We start from the raw sequence: 26,545 nt of genomic DNA on the forward strand, positions 1-26,545 counted from the left end.
TTTAACCTGGATTACCTATAATGGATGATTTTAATGCATGGAAGTTAACAAAAGAGGTCACCCCAAGTTCGTATATTGAGGCATAATCCAATCAGACAGAGTTTTGTGGCTTAGCTAACATGGAGGAGGAGTCTGTATTTTGAGAGAGGAGAGTCTGACTAACAGGTGCTGGGTGGGATAGTTTAAATCAAGCCAAAGACGCTGATCATCTGTGGCTTCACTGGAAATTCTGTTCTTTTCCCACTCCTCAAAAATTGCCACTAGCTGCCAAAAGTCCCCTCTGTCCTCGGGTTGGGTCTACCTCTTTGTGTTTCTCTCAGATCCCAGGTTGTTTGTGTTTCTTTTTCTCCTTCTTTTTGCTTATTTTTCTTTTTATTCCTCCAGAATGCTTCATAAATTCTTTAATCCTTTACAAAATTTTAAATAATTTATACATTTCTTATACTTGGTAAATGCTTGAGAAATATATTCTTTCAACTCAATGTTAAAATGAAGGTGTTGCTGATGATTAATAGCCCTTCTTGTATAATAGAAACATGATTTGAATTCTTTATCTTGTGTGACAATCACATGCAAGGCTTTTCTCATGAATGAACCTAAACAAACTCTTTTAAGGACTTTATAAATAAACTCATTAAAATCTGACCACAACCCAACAAATTAGGTACCCTTATCATCATCTCCATTTTTAAGGAGAGAAAGGTGATGTCTGCAAGAATTTGTTAATTTTTGCAGAAGAACCTAATGCCAAAGAGTTGTAAGAGGAGGAAGCTAGTTTGAACCCTAGAAATCTACCTTCAGAGACTATAACCCCCACCATAGCATCAGGCTCCAGCTCCCTCACCTTAGTCGCTCAGTCATGCTCCCCCAGCTTCGGTCATGCTCCTATTTGGGTCTGTCCAGACTCCCAGCCTCCTGCTAATGCTCAGTCCATTACCTGAAGTATCTTCCTTCACAACAGGTAGAACTAGACTGCTCTTAGGGAACAATCCAGAACACTGGGAATTCTGAGGTACCATCGAGAGCTTGGATTCAAGCGGACTGTTCTATCATTCATTGACTTTTATGTGTATGACATTGGTCTCAGTTCTGGGTGCCTGGGAGCCAAGCCTCAGGTTTGCCATTGACCTTAGCCAACCCAGACATGTGAGGATGTCTTTGGATGAGAGAGTCAGGGTCAGTTATACTGAATGCCCAGTGATTGGGTGTTATCTCAGACTTCATAGTCTCCATCTTGGAGTTACAACAGGGCCATCACTTAATTGCAATAAAATAAACCATCTGTGGATTGCTACAAAGTTGTTTCATGTTTCTTGTCAGTAGTAACATTGAAATGGACACCACTGTTGCTCCAGGAAGATGATTACAGAGAGAACCCCCACCTTTGTGACAGAAAACCAGGGCAGTGTGCAATGGAGGATGCATTTTGCAGGAGGATTCCTACACAAGAGGAAGCTTTCACACAATTCGCAGGATCTGTACTTCAGATCCAGCAACTGGTATTATGATAACTACTTATATGAATTCCCATGGTCAAAAAATGAATTGAATAAAATAGATAACTAATAAGGACCTACTGTATTGAACTCTACTCAGTACTCTGTAATGTCCTATATGGGGAAAGAACCTAAAAGAGTGGATATGTAAATATGTATAAATGATTCACTTTGTTGTACACCTGAAACTAACACATTTAAAAAGTACTGAGTGAACCTGAGTCAAATGATTCAAAAAGGAAAACAATCAAACCCCCCCCCTACTTTATATATATGGTTCAATTGAGAAAGCACTGAATTTACAGTGGGAAACTTGGGCATTCTCAGATCTATCTCTTTATTTCCATGATATTGGCCAAGTCACTAAGTTCCATCAGACCTAATACATGGAAGAGATAGTATGTCATGGGTATTAAGAGGAGTTACAAGATTATTTATTATATATATGTAACTCACAAGTTCTATACCCATAATAATTACTATTGTCATTATGATTATCACAGTGTGTTAATTTATAATATGCATAAAAGTAACATAATTATCTAGTTATTTAGGCTAAATGAATTTAAACAGGGTAGATGTCTATATATAACTAATACAATATGTTAATTAATGACAGTAAGCAAAATGAAGCAAAATTCAGTGTGATTGATGTCTCATCAAATTGAATGCTTCTTTTAATGGGGCAAAATTTAATAATTCAATACCTTCTGTTTGGGATTAACAGCTCTTCATAGTTACACGTCTCAAAAAAGCCCCACAAGACATGTTATTCCTCACATTTTGCAGGTAAAGAAAAGTAAAGCTGCTAGATCAACCAGAAAACTTTCCCAAGGTCAAGAAAGAAAAGAGTTGAATCATTACTCCACTCACATCCTGCACCAATGATCTTAATTTCTGTTGGACTCAATTATTGCCAAGCTATAGCTCTCTATTAGCCAAGAGAGAACTTGATTTGCTGCCCTGGTTCTGCCAATTAGTAGCCCTATACCATAAAGTAAGTTACTAACCCTGTTTAAGCCTCACTTTCTTCATCTACACAAAAGAAATAGTCAGAAATGTTATAATTGATCATTTCAGAGATTTATGAAACTAGTGTGGAAACCAGGATTCTCAGGAGGGTAGTTAGTAGGAATCACTGGCTCTGCAAATCATGTTTACTAATGAATTCACTAACGAAATACATACTGTGATCATTTTGAAAAACACAGGAAGTACAGAAGGGGACCTTAGTCCTGGTGATGGTTTATTTGCTAAGTCGTGTCCGACTCTGGTGACCCTGTGGATGTAGTCCACCAGGCTCCTCTGTCCATGGGATTTTCCAGGCAAGATCCTGGAGTGGGTTGCTGTTTCCTTAGGGAGATCTATTAGCCTCAAGGTAGGTGGCACGCGCAGAGGAGGTTGTGCAAACTAAGAGGTACTGAATTAAAATTTGAAGGGTGGGAAATCTAGGTAGAGGATGGGGACCGAGGAGTGAGATGGGAACAGCTTTCTAGGCAGGGGAAACAGTCTGTGCAAAGGTGCAGGAATTGGGAGAGAACATGTCACCTGGAGATGCTACAAGTTTCTGGGAAATCAGCAGATGGTGGAATTGGTGGTAGACTCACTAGACCATGTCATGCAAGGCCTTATTGGCATGTAGGGGTATCTATAGTTCACCCTATGGGCCATTGGAGGCCACTGATGCATGACCAGCCTCTGACCAGGAGAATGGGTATTTGCAGACAGAAACATATGTTGGTAGAGGTGTGGATAAACTGTAATGATGCAAAGGGCCAGAGCTGGAATATTTATAAGCAGTTATTACTAGAGACTAGTGGGAGAAAAAGGAAAGGGGGTAAAGATATTCATCATATCTAGTAGGTTAATAGAAATGGCTTAGTGTACAATTAGATGTGCAAAAGTGATGACTGCCAGAAAGTGCTTGCTCTTGCTTCATTTTATTGACTAAAAAACCTGGAATGAATGGGTATTTGGAGGTTTGATGCCAACAAAATCTAGTGGAATTTGTGGTCTCAGATAAGTCCTTTTATTTTTCCAGAACACTGCAATTTTCTTACATCTTTTTTGCTTAATCTATGAATTTGAGTCAGTTCTAGTGAGGTGGATGAACCTAGAGCCTGTAATACAGGGTGAAGTAAATCAGAAAGTGAAACACAAATATTGTATATCAACACATATATATGGAATCTATAAAAATGATATTGATGAACCTATTCGAAGAGGGTGAATGGAGACACCCTCCATATAGAGAAAGTCCATATAGAGAAAGGACTTGTGGACACAATGAGGGAAAGAGAGGGGGACGAATGGAGAAAATAGAATCGACATATACACACTAGTCCTAGTGTCAGTTGCTCAGTCGTATCTAACTCTTTGCAACCCCATGGACCATAGCCCGCCAGACTCCTCTGTCCATGGGATTTTTCAGGCAAAAATACTGGAGTAGGTTGCCATTTCCTCCTCCAGGGAATCTTCCCAACCCGGGTCTCCTACATTGCAAGCAGTTTCTTTACTGTCTGAGCCACCAGAAAAGCCAGACATATATACACTACCATGTGTAAAATATTACACATCAGCTGCTGAGAAGTTGCTATATAACACAGGAATCACAGTCTGGCACTCTGTGATGACTTAGAAGGGTAGAATGAGGGGCAAGGAGGGAGTAGAAGGAGGGAGGTGATATATGTAAAATTATCACTGAAAAAAAAGATGTCCTTTTCATTATAGGGGACTGGAATGCAAAAGTAGGACGTCAAGAAACACCTTCAGTAACAGGCAAATTTGGCCTTGGAGTACAGGATGAAGCAGGGCAAAGGCTAATAATTTTGCCAAGAAAACATACTAGTCATAGCAGGCACCCTCTTCCAACAGCACAAGAGAAAATTCCACACATGGACATCACCAGATGGTCAATACTAAAATCAGATTGATTATATTCTTTGCATCCAAAGATGGAGAAGCTCTATACAGTCAGCAAAAATAAGACCCGGAGCTGACTGTGGCTCAGATCATGAATTCCTTATTGCCAAATTCAGACTTAAGTTGAAGAAAGTAGGGAAAACTACTAGACCATTCAGGTATGACCTAAATCAAATCCCTTATGATTATAGAGTGCAAGTGAGAAATAGATTTAAGGGACTGGATCTGATAGAGTGCCTGATGAGCTATGGACAGAGGTTTGTGACATTGTACAGGAGAGAGGGATCAAGACCATTCCCAAGAAAAAGAAATGCAAAAAAGCAAAATGGCTGTCTGAGGAGGTCTTACAAATAGCTGTGAAAAGAAGAGAAGTGAAAACCAAAGGAGAAAAAGAAAGATATACCCATTTGAATGCAGAGTTCCAAAGAATAACAAGGAGACATAAGGAAGCCTTTCTCAGTGATCAGTACAAAGAAATAGAGAAAAACAATAGAATGGGAAAAACTAGAGATATCTTCAAGAAAATTAGAAATACCAAGGGAACATTTCATGCAAAAAGGGCACAATAAAGGACAGAAATGGTATGACCCTAACAGAAGCCGAAGATATTAAGAAGAGGTAGCAAAAATACACAGAAGAGTTATACGAAAAAGATCGTCATGACCCAGATAATCATGATGGTATGATTACTAACCTAGAGCCAGACATCCTGGAATGCGAAGTCAAGTGAGCCTTAGGAAGCATCACTATGAACAAAGCTAGTGGAGGTAATGGAATTCCAGCTGAGCTATTTCAAATCTTAAATGACGATGCTGTGAAAGTGCTGCACTCAATATGCCAACAAGTCTGGAAAACTCAGCAGTGGCCACAGGACTGGAAGAGGTCCATTTTCAATCCAATCCCAAAGAAAGGCAATGCCAAAGAATGCTCAAACTACCACACAATTGCACCCATCTCACATGCTAGTAAAGTAATGCTCAAAATTCTTCAAGCCAGGCTACAACAGTACATGAACAGTGAACTTCCAGTGTTCAACCTGGATTTAGAAAAGGCAAAAAACCAGAGATCAAATTGCCAACATCCGCTGGATGATCGAAAAAGCAAGAGAGTTCCAGAAAAACATTTATTTCTGACTTATTGACTATGCTTTGTGCAGATCACAACAAACTGTGGAAAATTCTTTAAGAGATGGGAAAAGCAGACCACCTGACCTGCTTCTTGAGAAATCTGTATGCAGGTCAGGAAGCAACAGTTAGAACTGGACATGGAACAACAGACTGGTTCTAAATCGGGAAAGGAGAATGTCAGGGCTGTATATTGTCACCCTGCTTATTTAACTTACATGCAGAGTACATCATGAGAAATACTGGGCTGGATGAAGTACAAGCTGGAATCAGGATTGCTGGGAGAAATATCAATAACCTCAGATACGCAGATGACATCACCCTTATGGCACAAACTGAAGAAGAACTAAAGAGTCTCGTGATGAAAATGAAAGAGGAGAGTGAAAAAGTTGGCTTAAAGTTCAACATTCAGAAAACTAAGATCATGGCATCTGGTCCCATCACTTCATGGCAAATAGATGGGGAAACAGTAGAAACAGTGACAGACTTTATTTTGGGGGGCTTCAAAATCACTGCAGATGGTGACTGCAGTCATGAAATTAAAACACGCTTACTCCTTTGAAGAAAAGTTATGACCAACCTAGACAGAATATTAAAAAGCAGAGATATTATTTTGTCAACAAAGGTCTGTCTAGTCCAAGCTATGGTTTTTCCAGTAGTCACGTATGGGTGTGAGAGTTGGATTATAAAGAAAGCTGAGAGCTGAAGAATTGATGCTTTTGAACTGTGGTGTTGGAGAAGACTCTTGAGAGTCCCTTGGACTGCAAGAAGATCCAACCAGTCCATCCTAAAGGAAGTCAGTCCTGAATATTCATTGGAAGGACTGATGTTGAAGCTGAAACTCCAGTACTTTGGCTACCTGATGTGAAGAACTGACTCATTAGAAAAGACCCAGATTCTGGGAAAGATTGAATGCAGGAGGAGAAGGGGATGATAGAGGATGGGATGGTTGGATGGCATCACTGACTCAATGGCCATGAGTTTGAGTAAACTCTGGGAGTTGGTGATGGATAGGGAGGCCTGGTGTGCTGCAGTCCATGGGGTCACAAAGAGTCAGATATGACTGAGCGACTGAACTGAACTGAAAGCTGAATTGTGTTGTGGTATGGTAAAAACCAACACAACATGGTAAAAAAATTTTCCTCCAGTCATAGAAAAAAATTTTTTAAATGAAAGAAAGAAGAGGGACCTATCATTCCAGCAACGCAAATGAAGCAAGACGAGGGGATTAGTTGAAAGGCTATTTTTACACAGAGAACTGGTTGTTTTTCAGACCTCATATATATTTACTTTGGTGTAGTTTTGTGCTCCTTTGCTCTCAGAGAACTTATTTAGTTACTTAAAACTGACTTTATCAGGAGATAGGGTATAAGTTCAACATTTGTAGAGAGAAAATGAAGATAGGGAGAGTTTCATTGGGTTTTATCAGATACTACTGCCTTCCAGGGAGATCTTAACTCTGAACTGTCTATTCAATGGGACATAGGAACCTGCTTTGAAATAGGGTACATCCAGAGCTTCTTCCTTATTGGGCCCACAACTTCCCTGTTCCTTAGGCGATAGATGAGGGGGTTCAGCATGGGGGTGAGGATGATGTCAAACATAAATAGAGCCTGGTTCAGAACAGAGGTGTGAGAAGATCCAGGCCTCATGTATATTAGCATGGCTTCAGCATAGTAAAATGTGACCACAGTCAGATGGGAAGTGCAGTAGCCAGGGCCTTGTTCTGCCTTCGGGGTAGTTCATTTGCAGGACCTGGAGGAAGATGAGAGTATAGGACGTCAGAATGAGGCTTATGGGGAGAAGAACCACAACAATGCTGGTCACTACTACTCCTTTCTCACAGGCAGAGATGTCCTCACAAGACAGCTTCAAGAGGGCTTTGACTTAACAAAAAAAGTGGTAGAGCTCTTGTGGGCCACGGAGGGGAAAGTGCATGGCATAAGCTGTGTGGAGCAAGGATACCAGAGCTCCTCCCACCCAGGACCCCCACAGCCATCAGCTGGGAGACCTGGTGGCTGATAATGATTGAGTATTTGAGAGGATGACAGATAGCCACATAGCGGCCATAAGCCATGAGTGTCAGGAGGAGACACTCTGCTATCCCGAGAGTCAAGGTGAAGAATATCTGGGCTCCACAGCCAATCAAGGAAATGTTTCTCTTCCCTGAGAAAAAGTTGACCACCATTTTGGGGACTATGCTAGAGATGAAAATCAGGTCAATGAGAGAGTTGACTAAGCAGGAAATACATGGAGGTATGAAAGTGGGGATCTGTCCAGATGAGGAGGATCAAGCTGGTGTTTCCTGTGATGGCAATGATGTAGATAAGGAGGACAGCAGAGACAAGGAGATCAGTATGTCTCATTCCTGGGAAAAGGCCCAAGAGAATGAAATCTGTACTCAATGTCTCATTTCCTGTCTCCATGTTTCCTCCTTACCAGCTTCACCTGAAACATAAAGGAGACTTTTAAGCACATGTGTAAGTGAGAAAGGAATTAAGCCAGAAACATAAATTTAATAATTGATGGCATAACATAGAAGATTTGGGGGGGGAACTGAAAACAGAATTTTATCTGCTTCATAAAGGTGCTAAAACCATAGGAGAAAAATTAATAGCTAGAGCATAAAAGTGACACTAGATTTTTTTTTTCCCCATCAATGTCCTAACCCTTCCTGTAGGCAAGTGTTTTCACTTTCAATTATCTTCTTCTAATAATATGAACAATTCTAATATTTATGCATTTTTTCATATTCATAGTTTCAGTCAATGCAATCTTGGTATCACACAAGGATACTTTAATGAAATAAATCTATGGTTTAGGTATAACATGAACTAAACACATCTCCTGAAGTTAACAATTGTGTTCTGGGAAACTCTAATATCATATATTTAACTTGATGTTGAATTTCCTTCAGGGTAGGGGCCATTGAATGGTGAAATATACTAGAGCTTCAGAAAAATTTGCCCTCTTAGTAGAATGGGTTTTCTAAGTCTTCCTGCACCAAGTGCATTCAGAGATCAAACAAGCAGCAAAGATTAAATTTGATATCTCTAAGAAAGATAAGAAAGGACACAACTTTTAAAGTTGATGCCCATTCTTACTGTATTTTAGAGTCAACTTAGAAGGAATTTTATTCCATTTATATAGAGAGAAACAAGGAAATTACCTCAAGTGTTTACAGCTCCCCCCAGTTGCCCTTTGCATTGATGGCCAACCTAATCCATCAGAAAAAGAAATACCCAGATATCTGAGTGAAATGCAGATAAAGAAGTCTATTGAATCTCTGTGAACACAGTGGCCTCTGCCTTGAGTCCTTCAGCCAGAGGGAGGAGGTACTGCCCTGTCTCTTTCTATTTGGTTTCTTGAACCACTTTGAGCTTTGACTTGTGGCTCTTAGACATTACTATGTACCAGGACCACATGGACTGCTTACTATTAATAAAATGTACTCCCAAGAATTGGATGCTTAGGTCTAGGATGAGATCCTGAAACCTTCATCTATAAGTGGAGCCCATGTGATTCTGATGTTGGAGATATAGGCTGTGCTTGAGAAGCCTGGTCCTGGATAAGGTCTGTGTATGCGTGTTAAGTTGCTTCAGTCATGTCTGACTCTTTGTGACCCTATGGACTGTAGCTTGCCAAGCTCCTCTGTCCATGGGATTCTCCAGGCAAGAATACTGGAGTGCGTTGCCATGCCCTCCTCCAGGGAATCTTCCTGGCCCAGGGATCGAACCCAAGTCTCTTACATCTCCTGCATTGGCAGGCAGGTTCCTTACCACTAGTGCCACCTAGGAAGCCCCTGGCTAAGGCTCAGGGCCCATATTCAGTAGTGATATCTGTGCACTCTGTTACAGTCTCCTCTTAGCTCCAGAGACACAGGCATAAATTATTTCATATTTTCTCTTAAACTACATAATTAACTGAATTCACTGGTACCTTTAGATTGCTGCAGAGCTTTGAGACTGTAACCATAGGTAATAGTGGGAAATTACTATTGTTCTGTGTCACATATCAAATTTATTAACTGAAGCCAACAGGTCTGATAAAATGCTATTATACACCCTGATGTCCATACATTTCATGGATGCCCAGGTGTTTAAAAATAGTCTGCATTTTCTGTTTCAAATGAAGAATTTATTACTCTCAATGGAGTTTGCCTCTCAGAGCCACCAAAGTGAACTGATACCAGCTTGATGCCTTTGCATGAATGGTCAATGCCAAAATAATTTATTGCTTCAGTGAGTTACCTTAACAAACTACGGAGGGCACAGTCATACTGGTGACTTGGTATAAATTGTTGTTCCAAATTTTCCAATAAGTAGTTTCACAGGCCCACAGTATGAATTTTACCACTTCTATAAATCTTCCTAAACCAACCACACTGTGTGTGTGTGTATTAAAGATTATGGAAGTAGCCAAAGATGTACTGAGGTGAGAGAGGGTTCGCTCTTTTACCCATGACTCCACTAAAACTGGGGGGAAATAAATAAGAAAGCAACTTAGCAAGTTTCAGACTAAATTCTGCCAAACCTATAGACGTTTACCGACCAAACATATATGAGAAACAGGCTCACAAGAAACTTGATGGAATCTATTATGTGAGTTCAAGGAAGCCTAGTCTTCCTAGATGTTCTTACCACCTTCTGTATGGACGATTCATTTCAGGCAGATACCACCTCTCACTGATCGTGGTTCCATATGAATTTTAGGATTGTCTTGTCTATTTATGTGAGAAATGCCATTAGAATCTTGATAGTAATTGCATTGAATCTATAGATGGCTTTGTGAGGTAAGGATATTTTTGATAATATAAATTCTTCTAACCACTAACACAGGGTATCTTTCCACTTGCTAGTGTTTCTTCAATTTTCTTTGTCAATGTCTTATAATTTTCATTGTACAGATCTTTCACCTCCTTGGATAAATTTACTTCTGTCATTGTTTTGATGCTGTTATGAATGAGACTATTTCTGTATTACTTTTTTAGACAGCTCATTTTTGATGCATAGAAAAACAACTAACTTTTCTATGAGTTTTGTATTCTACACTTTACTGAATTGTTTATTAGTATAACTTTTTTGTAGTCCTTAGGATTTCCTATGTAGAAGGTAATGCCTTCAAACTAACGCCTGCAAACTAATTTTACTTCATAGTTTGTTGATCTTTCATTTTTTTAGTTTGATCTCTTTTGCTAGGACTTCTAGTACTATTTTGAAAAGTACAGTTTATAATAGACACCTTTTTCTTATTCCTAATCCCAGAAGAAAAGCATTAAGTCTTTCACTATTGGATATGATGTTAGCTGTGAGCTTGTCATATATGGCCTTTATTATGTTGAGGTATATTACTTCTATTTCCACTTTTTGAGGGTATTTGTAATGAATGGATTGGGAATTTTGCCAAATGTTTTTTTTAATATCTATTGAGATGCTCATATAATTTTTACCTTTAATTCTATTAATGTGATATGTTATATTTATTGATTTGAGTATGTAGAACCATCCTTGCATTCTAGTCACAAATTTCACTTGATCATAGTATATGTTCCTCTAATATGCTGTTGAAGCGATTGATTAGTATTTTTGTTGTTGTTTAGTCCCCAAGTCATGTCTGCCTCTTCACAACCACATTGACTGTAGTACACCAGGCTTTCCTGTCCCTCACCATCCCCCAGAGTTTGCCCAAGTTCTTGTCCATTGCATCCGTGATGTCAAGCAACCATATCATCCTCTGTCACCCTCTTCTCCTTCTGCCTTCAATCTTTCCTAGCATCGGGGTCTTTTCCAATGAGTTGGCTGCTCGCATCAGGTTGCCAAAGACTGGAGCTTCAGCTTCGGCATCTGTCCTTCCAACCCTGAATATTCAGGGTTGATTTCCTTTAAGACTGACTGGTTTGATCTCCTTCCTGTCCAAGGGACTCTATTTAAGGATTTTTTGTATCTTTATTATCAGGGATTTTAGTCTGTAAACTTCTTGTCCTTCAGTGTTTTTATCTATCAGTGATTTTGCTATCAGGATAATTCTGGCCTCATAAAATAAGTTTGGGAATATTCCTTTCTCTTCAATTTTGGGAAGAGTTTGAGAAGAACTGGCATTGATTATTCTTTACATGTTGCTAGATTCCATTTTTCAAGCCATCTGATTCTGGACCTCTCTTTGGTGGGAGGTATTTGACTATCAATTCAATCTTCTTACTATTAAGTAGTAATTGGTCTGTTCAGATTTTGTTTCTTCATTAAATCTTGGTAGGTTTTACATTTCTAGGAATTTATCTATTTCTTCTAGATTATCTAATTTGTGGTCATGTAATTGTTCATAGTAGTTCTTGTGAGTCTCAGTGTTTCTTTGTCCTTGAGGTTTAAAATTAGTTTTGTTTTTTTTTAAGAATTTAGCCATTACTATTTGTTTATTTTTGGCTGTATTGGTTCTGGTCTTCATTGCTGTGTGTGTGCTTTCTCCAGTTGTGGAAAGCAGGGGGCTACCCTTAGTTGTGGTGTGCAGGCTTCTCATTGCAGTGGCTTCTCTTATTGCAGATCATGGGCTCTGGAATGTATGGGATTCAGTAGTTGTGGCATGCAGTCTCAATAGTTGCAGCTCATGAGCTATAGATCACAGGCTCAGTAGTTGTAGCACACTGGCTTAGTTGTCCACGGCATGTGGAATCTTCCCAGACCAGGGATTGAACCTGTGTCCCCTGCATTGAAAGGTAAATTCTTAACCACTGGACCACCAGGGATGTCCATAAAGTAATTTTTATTTGAGATTTTTCCCCTTAATATATGCATTTATCACTATAAACTTTTTAGAACTACTTTTGCTGCATTCCCTAAGTTTTGATATATTGTATTTCCATTTTCACTTTTCTTTGACTTTTTATTTTCCTTTTTAGTTCTATTTAGCCAACTGGTTGTTTAAAAGTATGTTGTTTAATTCCCACATATTTGTAGATTTTCTTCTTGTAATTGATTTCTAGTTTCATACCATTGTGGTTGGAAAGACGTGTGGTATGATTTCAATCATTTTAGTTTGTTAGGGATGCTTTGCAGCCTAATATATCCTATCCTTGAAAATGTTCCATGTGAACTGGAGAACAGTGTATATTCTACTGCTTAAATCTGATATTAAGTAGTTTAATTCCAATGTTTCCTTACAGATTTTTCATCTGCGTGATCTATCCATTGTTGAATGTGGCCTATTGAAATCCCTTGCCATTATTTTTTTACTCTCCATTTCTCCCTTAATATCTGTTTGCTTTATATTTTTGGGTGCTCCAATGTTGTGGCTCAGATGGTAAAGAATCTGCCTTCAATACTAGAGACCCAGGTTTGATCCTTGGGTCAGGAAGATCCCCTGGAAAAGAGGATGGCGATCCACTCCAGTATCCTTGCCTAGAGAATTCCACAGACAGAGGAGCCTGGTGCACTACAGTTCATGGGGTCACAAAGAGTCAGACACAACTGAGTGACTAATGCTTTCACTTTTCAATGTTGGGTGAATATACATTTATGATTCTTACCTCATTCTGATTAATTGACACCTTTATTATTGTATAATAATATTCCTTTTCTCTTTTTATAGTTTTTTCTTAAGGCCTAGTTCATGCAATATAAGTTATCAGTTCAGTCGCTCAATCATGTCTGACTCTTTGCAACCCCATGGACTGCATCAAGCCAGGCCTCCCTATCCATCATCAACTCCCAGAGCTTGCTCAAACTCATGTCCATCGAGTAGCTGATGCCATAACCATCTCAACCTCTGTCAGCCCCTTCTCCTTCTTATATACTTTTACTTCTCCTCCTTATGTACTTATACAGATATAGGTGTAGCTGCCTTTGATATCTTTTGTTTCTATTTCTATGGGATATCTTTTCCATCTCTTCACTTTTAGTCTATGTGCTTAGTCATTCATTGGTGTCCGACTCTTTGCAACCCCTTGAACCGTAGCCCACCAGGCTCCTCTGTCCATGCAGATTCTCCAGGCAAAAATACTGGAGTGGGTTGCCATACTCCAGGGGATGTTCCCAACCCAGGGATCAAACCCAGGTATCCCAGTTTGCAGACGAATTCTTTACTGTGAGCCACCAGGGAAGCTATGTGTTGTCTAATACATGAAGTAAGTCTCTTATGGACAGCAAAATTTTGGTCTTCTTTTTTTTTTTTTTTTGCATTAGGCCCTCTATTTCTTTTGATTGGAGAGTTTAATCTATTTGCACTTAAATATTTTTTAATAAGTATGGACTTGAGTTTTTCACTTTGTTATTTTCTGGTTTTTTCTTGGTTTGTTTGTTACTTTCTTCCTCTCTTGCTACATTTCTTTGTATTTTGGTGATTTTCTGTAATGTCATGCTTTGATTTTTTTCTATCTTTTGTGCGTATCTTCTTTTTGTTTGTAGCTATCCTGGAACTAAGATCACGGCATCTGGTCCCATCACATCATGGCACATAGATGGGGAAACAATGGAAACAGTGACAAACTTTTATTTTCTTGGGCTCCAAAGTCACTTCAGATGGTGACTGCAACCATGAAATTAAAAGATGCTTGCTCCTTGGAAGAAAAGCTGTGACAAAACTAGACAGCATGTTAAAAGACAGAGACATTACTTTGCCAACAAAAGTTCATCTAGTCAAAGCTATGGTTTTTCCAGTAGTCATATATGGATGTGAGTGTTGGACCATAAAGAAAGCTGAGCACTGAAGAATTGATGCTTTTGAACTGTGGTGTTGAAAAAGACTCTTGAGAGTCCCTTGGACTGCAAGGAGATCAAACCAGTCAATTCTAAAGGAAATCAGTCCTGAATATTCATTAGAAGGACTAATGCTGAAACTGAAGCTCCAATACTTTGGTCACCTGATGAGAAGAGCCAACTCAAAGCTCTGATCCTGGGAAAGATTGAAGGCAGGAGGAGAAAGGGATGACCTAGGACAACATGGTTGGATGGCATCGCTGCCTAAGTGGACATGAGTTTTAGCAAGCTCTGGGGATGGTGATGGACAGGGAAGCCTGGCATACAGCAGTCCATGGGGTCACAAGAGTCAGACGCCACTGAGCGACTGAATGACAACAACGTACATACGTATACAAAACTTTTCTTCTCTGCTTGATAAAGCCATGAAAAAGAACAACAACAAAACAGAGAAATTGAAAAACTGAACTAAATGAAACGGGAGCACTGAATATGAAATAGAAAAGGTAAAACAAACTAGATAAAAGTAAAACATCATCGTGTAATCCAGTTGTTTTTAAACATGTTGTTGTTGTTCAGTCCCTAAGTCAGGTCCAACTCTGCAACCTCATGTACCGCAGCATGCCAGCCTTCCCTGTCCCTCACTCTCCTGGAGTTTGCCCAAGTTCTTATCCATTGAATTGGTGATGCTATTCAACCATCTCATCCTCTGCCACTGTCTTCTCCCTTTGCCTTCAATCTTTCCCACATTGGGATCTTTTCTAATGAGTTGGCTCTTCACATTGGGCAGCCAATGTATTGAAGCTTCAGTTTCAGCATCAGTCCTTCCAATAAGTATTCAGGGTTGATTTCCTTTAGGATGGACTGGTTTGATCTCCTTGCTGTCCAAGGGACTCTCAAGAGTCTTCTCCAACACCACAATTTGAATTTTAAACATGGCTGCTCATTAAAACCACACTTGGGTGTGGGGGTGGGGGAAAGGCAATACATGGGCATTTGTATTTTCCAAAATTCCAAGATAATTCTGATATGCATCTGGATTTTAAAAAATAATTACATGTTTTTCTACTGAATGGTAGCTTTAGTGATATAGAGTTCTTTTATTTTCTCTTGACCAATAGTGATATAATGGTATTAAGTGAATAATAGTTATATAATCAAAATAGTAAAAGATATTTATCAGTTTAAATATTTACCATACAGTGATTGTAGGAGCTGATAATGCTGAGAAATTTTCATTCTCTACAATAATTACAATATTTTAAAATTTCACTACAACTTTTTAAAATAAAACACCAATGTCATTTATATTTTTTAATACAATTTTAGATTTATTTTACATATACACAATGGAATATTACTCAGCTATAAAGGGGATAAACTGGGTCATTTGTAGTGATGTGGAATGACCTAGAGTCTGTCATACAGAGTGAAGTAAGAAAGAGAAAAACAAATATCATATATTAATACATATATATATGGAATATAGAGAAATGGTACAGATGAATCTATTTACATTGTAGAAGAAAGTTTTTAATTTTTTTCTCTCAGCTTTGACTATTAGCACTCAGTCATTTTGCATTCCTCCTAAAGTGAATATAGTAAATTTTTATTATCTTTAAAATAAAGTTCCGGGCGTCTCAAGATGGCGGCGGCGGTGGCGCCCGGGAACCCGCGGTACCGTCCGGGCTGCTGAGACGGGCCCCGCGCGGCTGGCGACGGACGGGCCGGGCCGAGGGCCAGCGAACGGGCGACCGCCGCCTCTGCGCGTCCCGCGGCCGGGGCTAGGCCGTGCGGCGGCGGCGCCGGGGGATGCTTGTGCTGGGCCGGGCCTCTCCCTTCTCAACTTAGGGCGGCGGCGGGCCCGCGCCCCTGGCTCCCAGGCCATGGCGCTGAGGGAGCTCAAAGTGTGTCTGCTGGGGGATACAGGTGTGGGTAAATCAAGTATTGTGTGGCGGTTCGTGGAAGACAGTTTTGACCCGAACATCAACCCAACAATAGGGGCATCTTTTATGACCAAGACTGTCCAGTACCAAAATGAACTACATAAATTCTTCATCTGGGACACAGCTGGACAAGAACGATTTCGTGCCTTAACACCAATGTACTACCGAGGCTCGGCTGCAGCTATAATTGTTTACGACATCACGAAAGAAGAGACATTTTCAACATTAAAGAATTGGGTAAAAGAGCTTCGGCAGCATGGCCCACCCAATATTGTAGTTGCCATTGCAGGAAATAAGTGTGATCTTATCGATGTAAGAGAGGTCATGGAGAGAGATGCCAAGGACTACGCTGACTCCATCCATGCAGTCTTTGTAGAGACAAGTGCGAAGAATGCGATAAACATAAATGAACTCTTTATAGAAATTAGTCGAAGAATTCCATCCACTGACGCTAGCCCGCCTTCTGGTGGAAAGGGCTTCAAACTCCGCAGACAGCCTTCAGAGCCAAAGCGGAGCTGCTGCTGACCCGGCCTCGGCCCCCGGGCTTCCCGATGAAGTAGGTGGTCCTGACAGGTCTAGGGAGGGCTAGGCCCCGCCTCCGGGGGTCGCCTGCCAGTCTTGGATCTTCTTCGGGCAACAAGGATTCACAGGAATTGACCGGTTTCGTCTCTTTGGAGACTGCAGCAATAATACGTCAGTCTGTGGACTTCCGTCCTGTAAAGAATCTCTGTGTACACAGGGACTGCATCGTTGGCTCCTGATCTTGCTGAGAAGGAATGTACAGTTGTGTGGATGGTAGGATGAGATCATTGAGTAGCTTTGTAGTCAAGATTCTATGTCACATTTGTAAAGGGAAAATTAGCACTTTCGTGGTTCTTGAGGGAAAAAAAAACGACCTTGTGGAGACATTCCTTCCCTTGGTTTCCCATTGCCACTGTTAGAGGGAGTGGTAGCATTTAGAATGTGTGCAGTTACCACCATGGAGGGATGGCAGTTATGATCGTCTGAAGCTGACGTGGGTTGTTTCTGGGGCTGATGGAGAGGCACCCACCCCTGCCGTCTCTGACGCACTTTGCATTGGGCGCAGCAGCCCAGGACCCTGTCGCACGTGTGTCCCCAGGCACGTCACTGGCACCTTTTTAGGTAAGCTCTGACGATCGAAACGGTGGTGGTAGAGAGGCTGCCTGGAACATGTTGAATTGCAGATTCAGTTTAAACTGACTAGCCATGTTTTCGAAAAGAAGAGAGGAAGCCCAGAAAGTGGAGTAAATGCTGTCTGTTTTTTATTTAACCGAGCTGTCTTGGTGGGGGAAACAGTTATCTGCCGCTTGCTTAGCACATGTAAAGTTGTAGTCATATATTTATGAGACCACTGCTTACAGATTATAAATTATGTAAATACATTAATAAATTCTATGTTTCGTTTAACACTCAAAAAAAAAATAAAATAAAGTTCCATATGCCATGCCTAGGAGGAAGGCTTTGAAGAGTCTAGTTCTCTCACTTCCCTACTGAATGCTAAGTTCAGTGCCTGGCCTGCAGTTACACAGACATTTGTAACATAGCACTCATTTCCTGCTTTCTTTTCTGATTTACTTACTATAACTTGTTTAATCCTCTTAGCAGTGCTAGATAGAAGGTACCATTATTTTATCCCAGTTTCTCAGATTGTAAAAATTCTGTCATCTTATTTAGTGCTGTGTTGCCTTAGACAATGGGTTTGAACTCAGAAGGAGGAGTACAAAGAAACAGAAAGATTTGTTGGAGCCAAGAGAAAGAAAAGACAGACTTACCCTTTGTTTCTCATGAAACAAAATGCTAACATTAGGTTGAGTGTGTATGATATTTTGGCAATCTAAAAGCTGCTCTTCTTATTCAAGAAATATTAGACTATTTTAATATCACAGTTTTGAAAGTATATATCAGAAGTTCTGCTTCCTGAGCCCATCCTGAAAGTGTGAGTTTTCTCACTGTTCTAAGGAGTAGCTCATGCCTTCTTCACAGGTATATTTAAGTGGGTGAGTGCATTGATAACTTGGGCATACCTGAGCAAAAATGATGCTCTGTGTTACTTAGAAAATAAGTGTCTTTTCAGAATTTTGTGTCAGAAGAACTGGCTCTTTGATGGTGCTCTGAGACCGTGGACAGATTATTTTATGTTTTGTTTTCACACAACGAGAGGATTGAAATGAACACCTCTAACATTTCTGTAATTCATAACAGAATTTGTCAAGTCTTAAAGACTTCTGAAAGCAGATTATAGTCAAGTATAGCAATGTAGATGTCTTTTCATCTTTCTCAGGGGGCATCTATTGATGACTCTACTCTTCAAAGCTTCTATAACATCCTTGTTTCTCAGACTATAGATGAGTGGGTTAAGCATAGGGGTAAGGATGGCATTAAACATAAAAAGAGATTGATTTAATCTGGGAGTCTTAGAAGACCCAGGTCTCATGTAGACCAATATGGCAGGGCCAAAGTAGAGGGTGACCACACAAAGGTGGGAGGAGCAGGTAGCCAGAGCCTTGTTCCTGCCCTCAGAGGAGTTCATACGGAGGATAGCAAGAAAGATGAGGGTGTAGGAGACCAGGAGGAGACTTAGAGGGATGAGGACCACCAGAAAGCTTGAGACCACCACTGACTTCACATAGGCTGAAATGTCCTCACAAGTGGCTTCAAGAGGGCCGTGACCTCACACAAAAAATGCAGGATCTCTCGGGGGTGACAAATGGGAAAATGCATAGCATAGGCTGTATGAACCAGGGAAGTTATTGCTCCCCCTGTCCAGGACACAATGACCATCTTTTTGCAGGTGACATGGCTGATAATGACTGAGTAATGAAGTGGGTTACAGATGGCAACGTAGCGGTCATAGGACATGAGAGTTAGCAGGAGGCACTCAGCAATTCCCAGGGTTAAGCTGAAGAAAATCTGGGTTCCACAACCTACCTGTGATATGATTCTTTCCCCTGAGAAGAAGTTTGTGACCATTTTGGGGACAGAAGTTGAGATCAAGGCCACGTCAATGAGGGAGAGGTGGCTGAGCAGAAAGTACATGGGAGAGTGGAGTTGCAAATCTAGCCAGATGAGGAGGATGAGAACAGCATCGCTCATAACAGCCATAGAGTAGACCAAAGGGATAAGGTAGATAAGGACCATAAGGTGGCTGAACTCAGGTCAGAGCCCCAGGAGAATAAAATCTGTGGATATGGTCTTATTGCTTCTCTCCATGGGTGAACATTATTGCCCAGAAAACAACTGTAAGAACACTGTTCCATCTGATGATGTGTTACTGTACACCTTGTCTATTTTCCTTACTCCCAGGACGCCTTTGAATATTTTTTTGTAACTTTTTTCCTGTTGAGGTCTCTTCAGTATTATGCATAACTTCTCAAAATATATAATTTTCATTAATTATCTCATGGATTACTTAATAACCTAATGTTTACACACTGTACCTACTGTTACAAACTATAATCGCTAACACTAACCAAATAAGAACACAGATACATTGAATGTTCTGTCAATAACAAGTCAGTCAATTTGATGAAAATTCTTAAAGAACTAATTTAGTCATCACCTTGAGGCCCTTCGCAGACACAGCTTCAACACAACAATTATGATGATTTTACATTTTGAAAAGTCAACATTTTCACTCAATCTTATGAGGCTTCATGAAAAATAAAGATCTTTTGAAGATGGGAAGTAGAGCCTTGATGACCTGAATAAAGAAAAACATTTTCAGAATTGAATGTGGTCTATGTTCACCTTTTCCTCTCATGTGGGGAACTTTCCCACTTCCTATGAGTCCTCCTTACTTTGATCCTGACTCAAGCTATGGCAAACCTAGGCAGCGTATTAAAGAGCAGAGACATCACTTTACTGACAAAGGTCCATATAGTTAACGCTATAGTTTTTCCAGTAGTCATATATGGATGTGAGAACTGGATCATGAAGAAGGCTGAGCACCAAAAATTGATGCTTTTGAACTGTGGTGCTGGAGAAGACTCTTGAGAGTCCCTTGTACAGCAAGGAGATCAAACCAGTCCATCCTAAAGGAAATCAACCCTGAATATTCATTGGAAGGACTGATGCTGCAGCTGAAGCTCCAATACTTAGGCCACCTGATGTGAAGAGCTGACTCATTGGAAAAGACTCTGATGCTGGGAAGGATTGAGGGCAGGAGGAGAAGTGGGTGACAGAAGATGAGATGGTTAAATGGCATCATCGTCTCAATGGACATGCATTTGAGCAAACTCTGGGATTTAGTGAAGGACAGGGGAGTCTGGTGTGCTGCTGTCCATGGGTTCACAAAGAGTCAGATACAACTGAGCAACTGGACAACAGCAACAAGTATCTCTTAAGTCAACTGAACTGGAAAAGAATGACCACCTATATATAGCACCAGTATTTAGGGAGGAACCTTAAAAATATGATTTTTGCCAGTTCCACTAAGTCACCCTCCTCCTGGTAAACTTTTAACCTATCATCAAGGTAATTCCTGGTACTAGCTGACATTGCACAAGGAGAAACACAAGGTCAAGATGGAAGACATTGCTAGGATACAGCTTGTAAGAAATTATTTATTTTAAAAGGCAGGATATCTTCTGTTTAGCAAAGTTTTGGTTGGGTTTATTAACTCTATAAGCAGAAAGATTATTGTGGACAAGTTAAAAGTATAACCTCTGGAAGATCAGCACCAGGGTTTAAAGCTCCTGCTAAAAGACCACATTTACCTACCTGATGTCCTTGGTCTAGGAGAATCGTCCTTCTGTGCCTCTCTTCTTTCCTTGGTAAAATTGGACTAAAGCAAACCCACAACATAGGGGGGATGTGCAGATTAAAAGTATCAGTGAGTATAGATTTGAGAACATTGCCTGGGCAGCAGTGTTAAATGCATATAGTAGGCATAATTAGAAGTTTATTTTGCACAAGAGGCAGAATCAAGGACTTCTGGTCCCTTATTACACACACAGCTGTGCACATTCCCACAGTTAATCAGAGTGATTCTGCTATGTTTCTTGTAGGTTGACTGGTAAGGTGCATTGGACCTAGAGGATATTTTGCAAAGTGAAAAAAATCAGAGAAAGCCAAATACTGTGCTATATCACTTATATGTGGGATCTAAAAACCAATGAACAGAGAGTAATAGATACTGAGAACAAACAGGTGGTTGCCAGAGTATAGAGGGTTGAAGGGCAAAGAGAAATATGAGTCACAAACATGAAATATACAGAGTGGGCAGTATAGTCAATATCTAAATAATATCTTTGTGTGGTGATATTGCAACTAGACTTATCATAGTGATCATTTTAAAAAGTAGAGAAATAAGGACTTCCTTGGTGGTCCAGTGGTTAAGAATACGTGCTTTCACTGCAGGTGGCATGAGTTTGAGCCCTAGTCAGGGAACTCAGATCCCATATGCCAACAGCATGGCCAATAAAAATGTATATAGAAAGACTGAATCATTATGTTGTGTACCAGGAAAATAACATTGTATTGTAGGTCATTTATACTTCAAGAAAAATCAAATAAACAAAATCACAGAAAAAAGATCATATTTGTGGTTACTAGGGTTGGTGGGATGGGAGAGAGGAAATTGGCTGAAGGTAATCCTTTCGACTAAAAAGTACAAGCTTCTAGTAATAAGGTAAATAAACATTAGGGATGTAATGTACTACATGATAAATATAATTAAACTGCCGTATGTTAAATACGGAAGCTGTAACTAGAGTAAATCCTGAGTTCTCATCAAAAGAAAATTTTTTGTATTTCTTTAATTCTGTATCTCTATGAGATGATGTTCACTAAACTCACTGTGTTAATTATTTCATGATGTGTGTAAGTCAAATCTTTATACTGTACACCTTAAACTTATACAGTGCTGTATGTCAATAGTTGTGTCAATAAAACTGGAAGGAAAAATAATGTCAAGGACAGGAATTTATAACAGGTTTCTGAGTGCTGTATGGGAGGAAGTGTTGTGATTAAGCCACAGATTTGAGGCATGTTTTTAAAAAATCAGTGGATAGAGGGACAGCAATTCAGTTTCACTTGAACTAACAAATCATATGACCCACTTTCAAAGTCCCGAAGTCCCCTCCTCTGCGGTCCTCCCAGTTAGCACCCACTGCTTCTCTGTCCTCTTGTGTTCATCAGTCTATCACAGTGTATGAGGCAGTTTGCCTTAAGCCACAGCTCTTTGTGGATAAATCTTTAACCCTGTAGATTGTCAGCCTTTTCAGAGGAGAGGTTCTGCTTTTTTCCCTTAAATATAATACTTTGAACTCCCAAGATTGCCTAGGCCTGTAAATTGAAGAAGCAGGTTATCAATAACTATGTGACAAGATGAATTTTGTTCCCATATTTTCTGCTTATAGCTTCTGAGAAGTTGATAATACAATATTTGTTTCTTACAGTTCCATGAAATCAAGTGTTCCAGAGTTATATACAGCTGCCTTTTGAAAAATCACCTGTCCCCTCCTTCAGATCTATTAAATCATATTCTCCAAGTGGTTCCTATAATCAGATCAGATTAAGAAACAGATGTAGTATAGTAATTGCATTATATAAACAAGGAAATGAAACTCATTGATTTTATTTTATTTTTTTTTTATTTTTAACTTTTTATTGTGGAAAAATTTAAATACATACAAAAGTAGACAGAATAGTATGATGAATATGTACCCACTACTCACTTGCAACAATTCTCAGCTCACTCAATCTGGAAAATCTAATACTGCTTACTTTCTTCTCCTTTATTATTTTAAAGAAAATCCCAATTATAGCATTCCAACCATAAATATTTCATTATGTATCTCTAAAAGAGAAGGGCTATTAAAAATATAAACACAGTACCATTGTTACAATGGTAAAAAATCAGCAATTCCTTGATAACAGGATTTATCTAGTTTGAAAATCATTTATTTAAACCAGGATCCTATTAAGATCCTGTATCTCTTCAGTCTCTTACACTATAGGTTCCCCTCCATTTCTCTCTCTCTCTCATTGCAATTTTTTTTTTTGCCAGTTTCCTTGTGACTATTTTATTTTATTTTATTTTTATTTTTAATTTTTATTAGTTGGAGGCTAATTACTTTACATCATTACAGTAGTTTTTGTTATACATTGAAATGAATTAGCCATGGATTTACATGTATTCCCCATCCCAGTCCCCCCTCCCACCTCCCTCTCCACCCGATCCCTCTGGGTCTTCCCAGTGCACCAGGCCCGAGTGAAACTCATTGATTTTAATTGACTTGATTAAATTGACTCAAAGCTGTATAATATTTGCTAGTTTACATGGTAAGCCAGTCAAGTAAAACTTGAAAACTAGACATATCTTTCAGTTGCATCCAATATTTTATTGTAAGTTATTTCCAGAACAACAAAAGTGTCTCACTTGTTCATCATTTTTTCCTTTTATTACAGGGTATATCTAAGACTATATATTTTCATCAAGACATGTAGTCATCTACTAATAATCATGGTAAAGAAGATGAGTTCAAGATTTATGTGTTTATAGATTTAGAAATTAATCTCTTATTTTTTACATGACTCATTTCACTGACTCACTTGTCATTCTTTCACTTTATACATGTCTGTTGAGTCCAGAGTCTGTTCTAGATGAACTTTAGTAAATCCTCCCCTCTGGCCTCAGTAAGCTTGAGGAAACAGAAGGACCATTAATACAATAAAATATGAAATTGCATTAAATGGATGAATAAGTTTTCCATTTCAGAAAGGGCATTTCAAGTGTCAGAAGCACTAAACATAATGAAGCAGAGGAACAAGATATAGGATTGTAGGCAGTATTTTTTTATTTCAGGGCTCCAACTTTCTGGAGAAAAGCAAGAGAAATTGAGATGTAATATTGGCAGTATCATGTCTATTTATGGAATCTAAGAGTCATGGTGGAGAGTTCTGACAAAATGTAGTCCACTGGAGAAGGGAATGCAAACCACTTCAGTATTCTTGCCTTGAGAACCCCATGAACAGTATGAAAAGGCAAAAAGATATGACATGGAAAGATGAACTCTCCAGGTTTGTAGGTGCCCAATAGGCTACTGGAGAAGAACAGAGAAATAGCTCCAAAAAGAAAGAAGAGGCTGAGCCTCTCTGGGCAGAAACAATGCCCAGTTGTGGGAGTGTCTGGTGGTGAAAGTCAAGTCCGATGCTGTAAAGAACAATATTGCATAGGAACCTGAAATGTTAGGTCCATGAATCAAGGTAAATGGAAGTGGTCAAAGAGGAGATGGCAAGAGTGAACATCAACATTTTAGCAATCAGTATACTAAAATGGACTGGAATGAGTGAATTTAATTCAGATGACTGTTTTATCTACTACTGCGGGCAAGAATCTCTTAGAAGAAATGGAGTAGTCATCTTAGCCAACAAAAGAGTCTGAAATGCAGTACTTGAGTGCAACCTCAAAAACAACAGAATGACCTCGGTTCATTTCCAAAACAAACCATTCAATATCACAGTAATCCAAGTCTATGCCCCAACCACTAATGCCAAAGAAGCTGAAGTTGAATAGTTCTACAAAGACCTACAAGACCTAGAAGTAACACCAAGAAAAAGATGTCCTTTCATCATACGGGACTGGAATGCAAAAGTGGGAAGTCAAGAGATACCTGGAGTAACAGGCAAGTTTGTCCTTGGAGTACAAAATGAAGCAGGGCAAAGGTTTACAGTTTTGTCAAGAGAATGCACTGGTATAGCAAGAGGTCACACCCTCTTCCAACAACACAAGAGATGACACTACACATGGATATCACCAGATGATCAGTACCAAAATTGAATTAATTATATTCTTTGCAGTCAGATATGGAAAAGCTCTATACAGTCAGCAACAAGACTAGAAGCTGACTGTGGCTCAGATCATGAACTCCTTACAGACAAATTCAGACTTTGGTTAAAGAAAGTAGGGAAAATCACTGTGCCATTCAGGCACAACCGAATCAAAACCCTTATAATTATACAGTAGAAGTGACAAATGGATTCAAGAGATTAGGTCTGACAGAGTGTCTGAAGAACTATGAACAGAGGTTTGTGACATTGTACAGGAGGCAGTGATCAAAACCATCCCTAAGAAAAAGTGCAAAAAGGCAAAATGGCTGTCTGAAGAAGGCTTACAAATAGCTGAGAAAAGAAGAGAAGTGAAAGGCAAAGGAGAGAAAGAAAGATATATCCATCTGTATGCAGAGTTCCAAAGAATAGCAAGGAGAGATAAGAAAGCCATCCTAAGTGAACAATGCAAAGACATAGAGGAAAACAATAGAACGTGAAAGACTAGAGATCTCTTCAAGAAAATTAGAGATACCAAGTGAACATTTTGTGCAAAGATGGGCATAATACAGACAGTAATGGTATAGATCTAACAGAAGCAGAAGATATTAAGAAGTGGTGGAAAGTACATGGAAGAACTATACAAAAAAATATCCTAATGACCTAGATAACCACAATGGTGTGATCACTCACCTAGAGCCAGACATCTTGGGGTGTAAAGTCAAGTGGGCCTTAGGAAGCATCACTATGAACAAAGCTAGTGAAGGTGATGGAATTACAGTTGAACTCTTTCAAATTATAAAAGATGATGCTGAAAAAATGCTGCACTCAATATGTCAGCAAATTTGGAAATCTCAGCAGTGGCCACAGGGCTGGAAAAGGTTAGTTTTCATTCCAGTTCCAAAGAAAGGCAATGCCAAAGAATGATTGAACTGCCACACAATTGCACTCATTTCACAAGCTAGCAAAGTAATGCTCAAAATTCTCCAAGCTAAGTTTCAACAGTATGTGAACCATGAACTTCCAGATGTTCAAGCTGGATTTAGAAAAGGCAGAGGAACCATAGATCTAATTGTCAACATCTGTTAGATCATAGAAAAAGGAAAAGAATTCCAGAAAAAAACATCTACTTCTGCTTCATTGACTCTGCTAAAGCCTTTGACTGTGTGGATCACAGCAAACTGTGGAAAATTCTTCAAGAGATGGGAATACCAGACCACCTTACCTACCTCCTGAGAAATCTGTATGCAGGTCAAGAAGCAACAGTTAGAACCAGACATTGAACAACAGATTGGTTCCAACTGGGAAAGGAGTACATCAAGGCTGTATATTGTCACCCTGCTTATTTAAGTTATATGCAGAGTACATCATGCCGCATGTCAGGTTGGATGAAGCACAGTCTGGAATCAAGATTTCCTGGAGATATATCAATAACCTCACATATGCAGATGATATCACCCTTATGGCAGAAAGTGAATAAGTAAAGAGCCTCTTGATGAAACTGAAGGAGGAGAGTGAAAAAGTTGTCTTAAAACTCAACATTCAAAAAACTAAGATCATGGCATACAGTCTCATCACTT

The 26,545-nt window shown here is 39.5% G+C and overlaps 3 pseudogenes; 1 reads left to right on the forward strand and 2 right to left on the reverse strand.

Moving 5' to 3' along the window:
- Nucleotides 1-7,014: 7,014 nt before the first annotated feature.
- On the reverse strand, nt 7,015-7,968 carry LOC110152606 (olfactory receptor 2AJ1-like; annotated as a pseudogene).
- A 7,901-nt stretch (nt 7,969-15,869) lies between these two features.
- Nucleotides 15,870-17,586, forward strand: LOC139034376 (ras-related protein Rab-22A pseudogene; annotated as a pseudogene).
- Nucleotides 17,587-18,438: 852 nt separating this feature from the next.
- On the reverse strand, nt 18,439-19,406 carry LOC110152607 (olfactory receptor 2AJ1-like; annotated as a pseudogene).
- Between the last annotated feature and the right edge of the window lie 7,139 nt (nt 19,407-26,545).

This window comes from Odocoileus virginianus, chromosome 3, assembly GCF_023699985.2.
Source record: "Odocoileus virginianus isolate 20LAN1187 ecotype Illinois chromosome 3, Ovbor_1.2, whole genome shotgun sequence".
In the NCBI taxonomy this organism is placed as follows: Eukaryota; Metazoa; Chordata; class Mammalia; order Artiodactyla; family Cervidae; genus Odocoileus; species Odocoileus virginianus.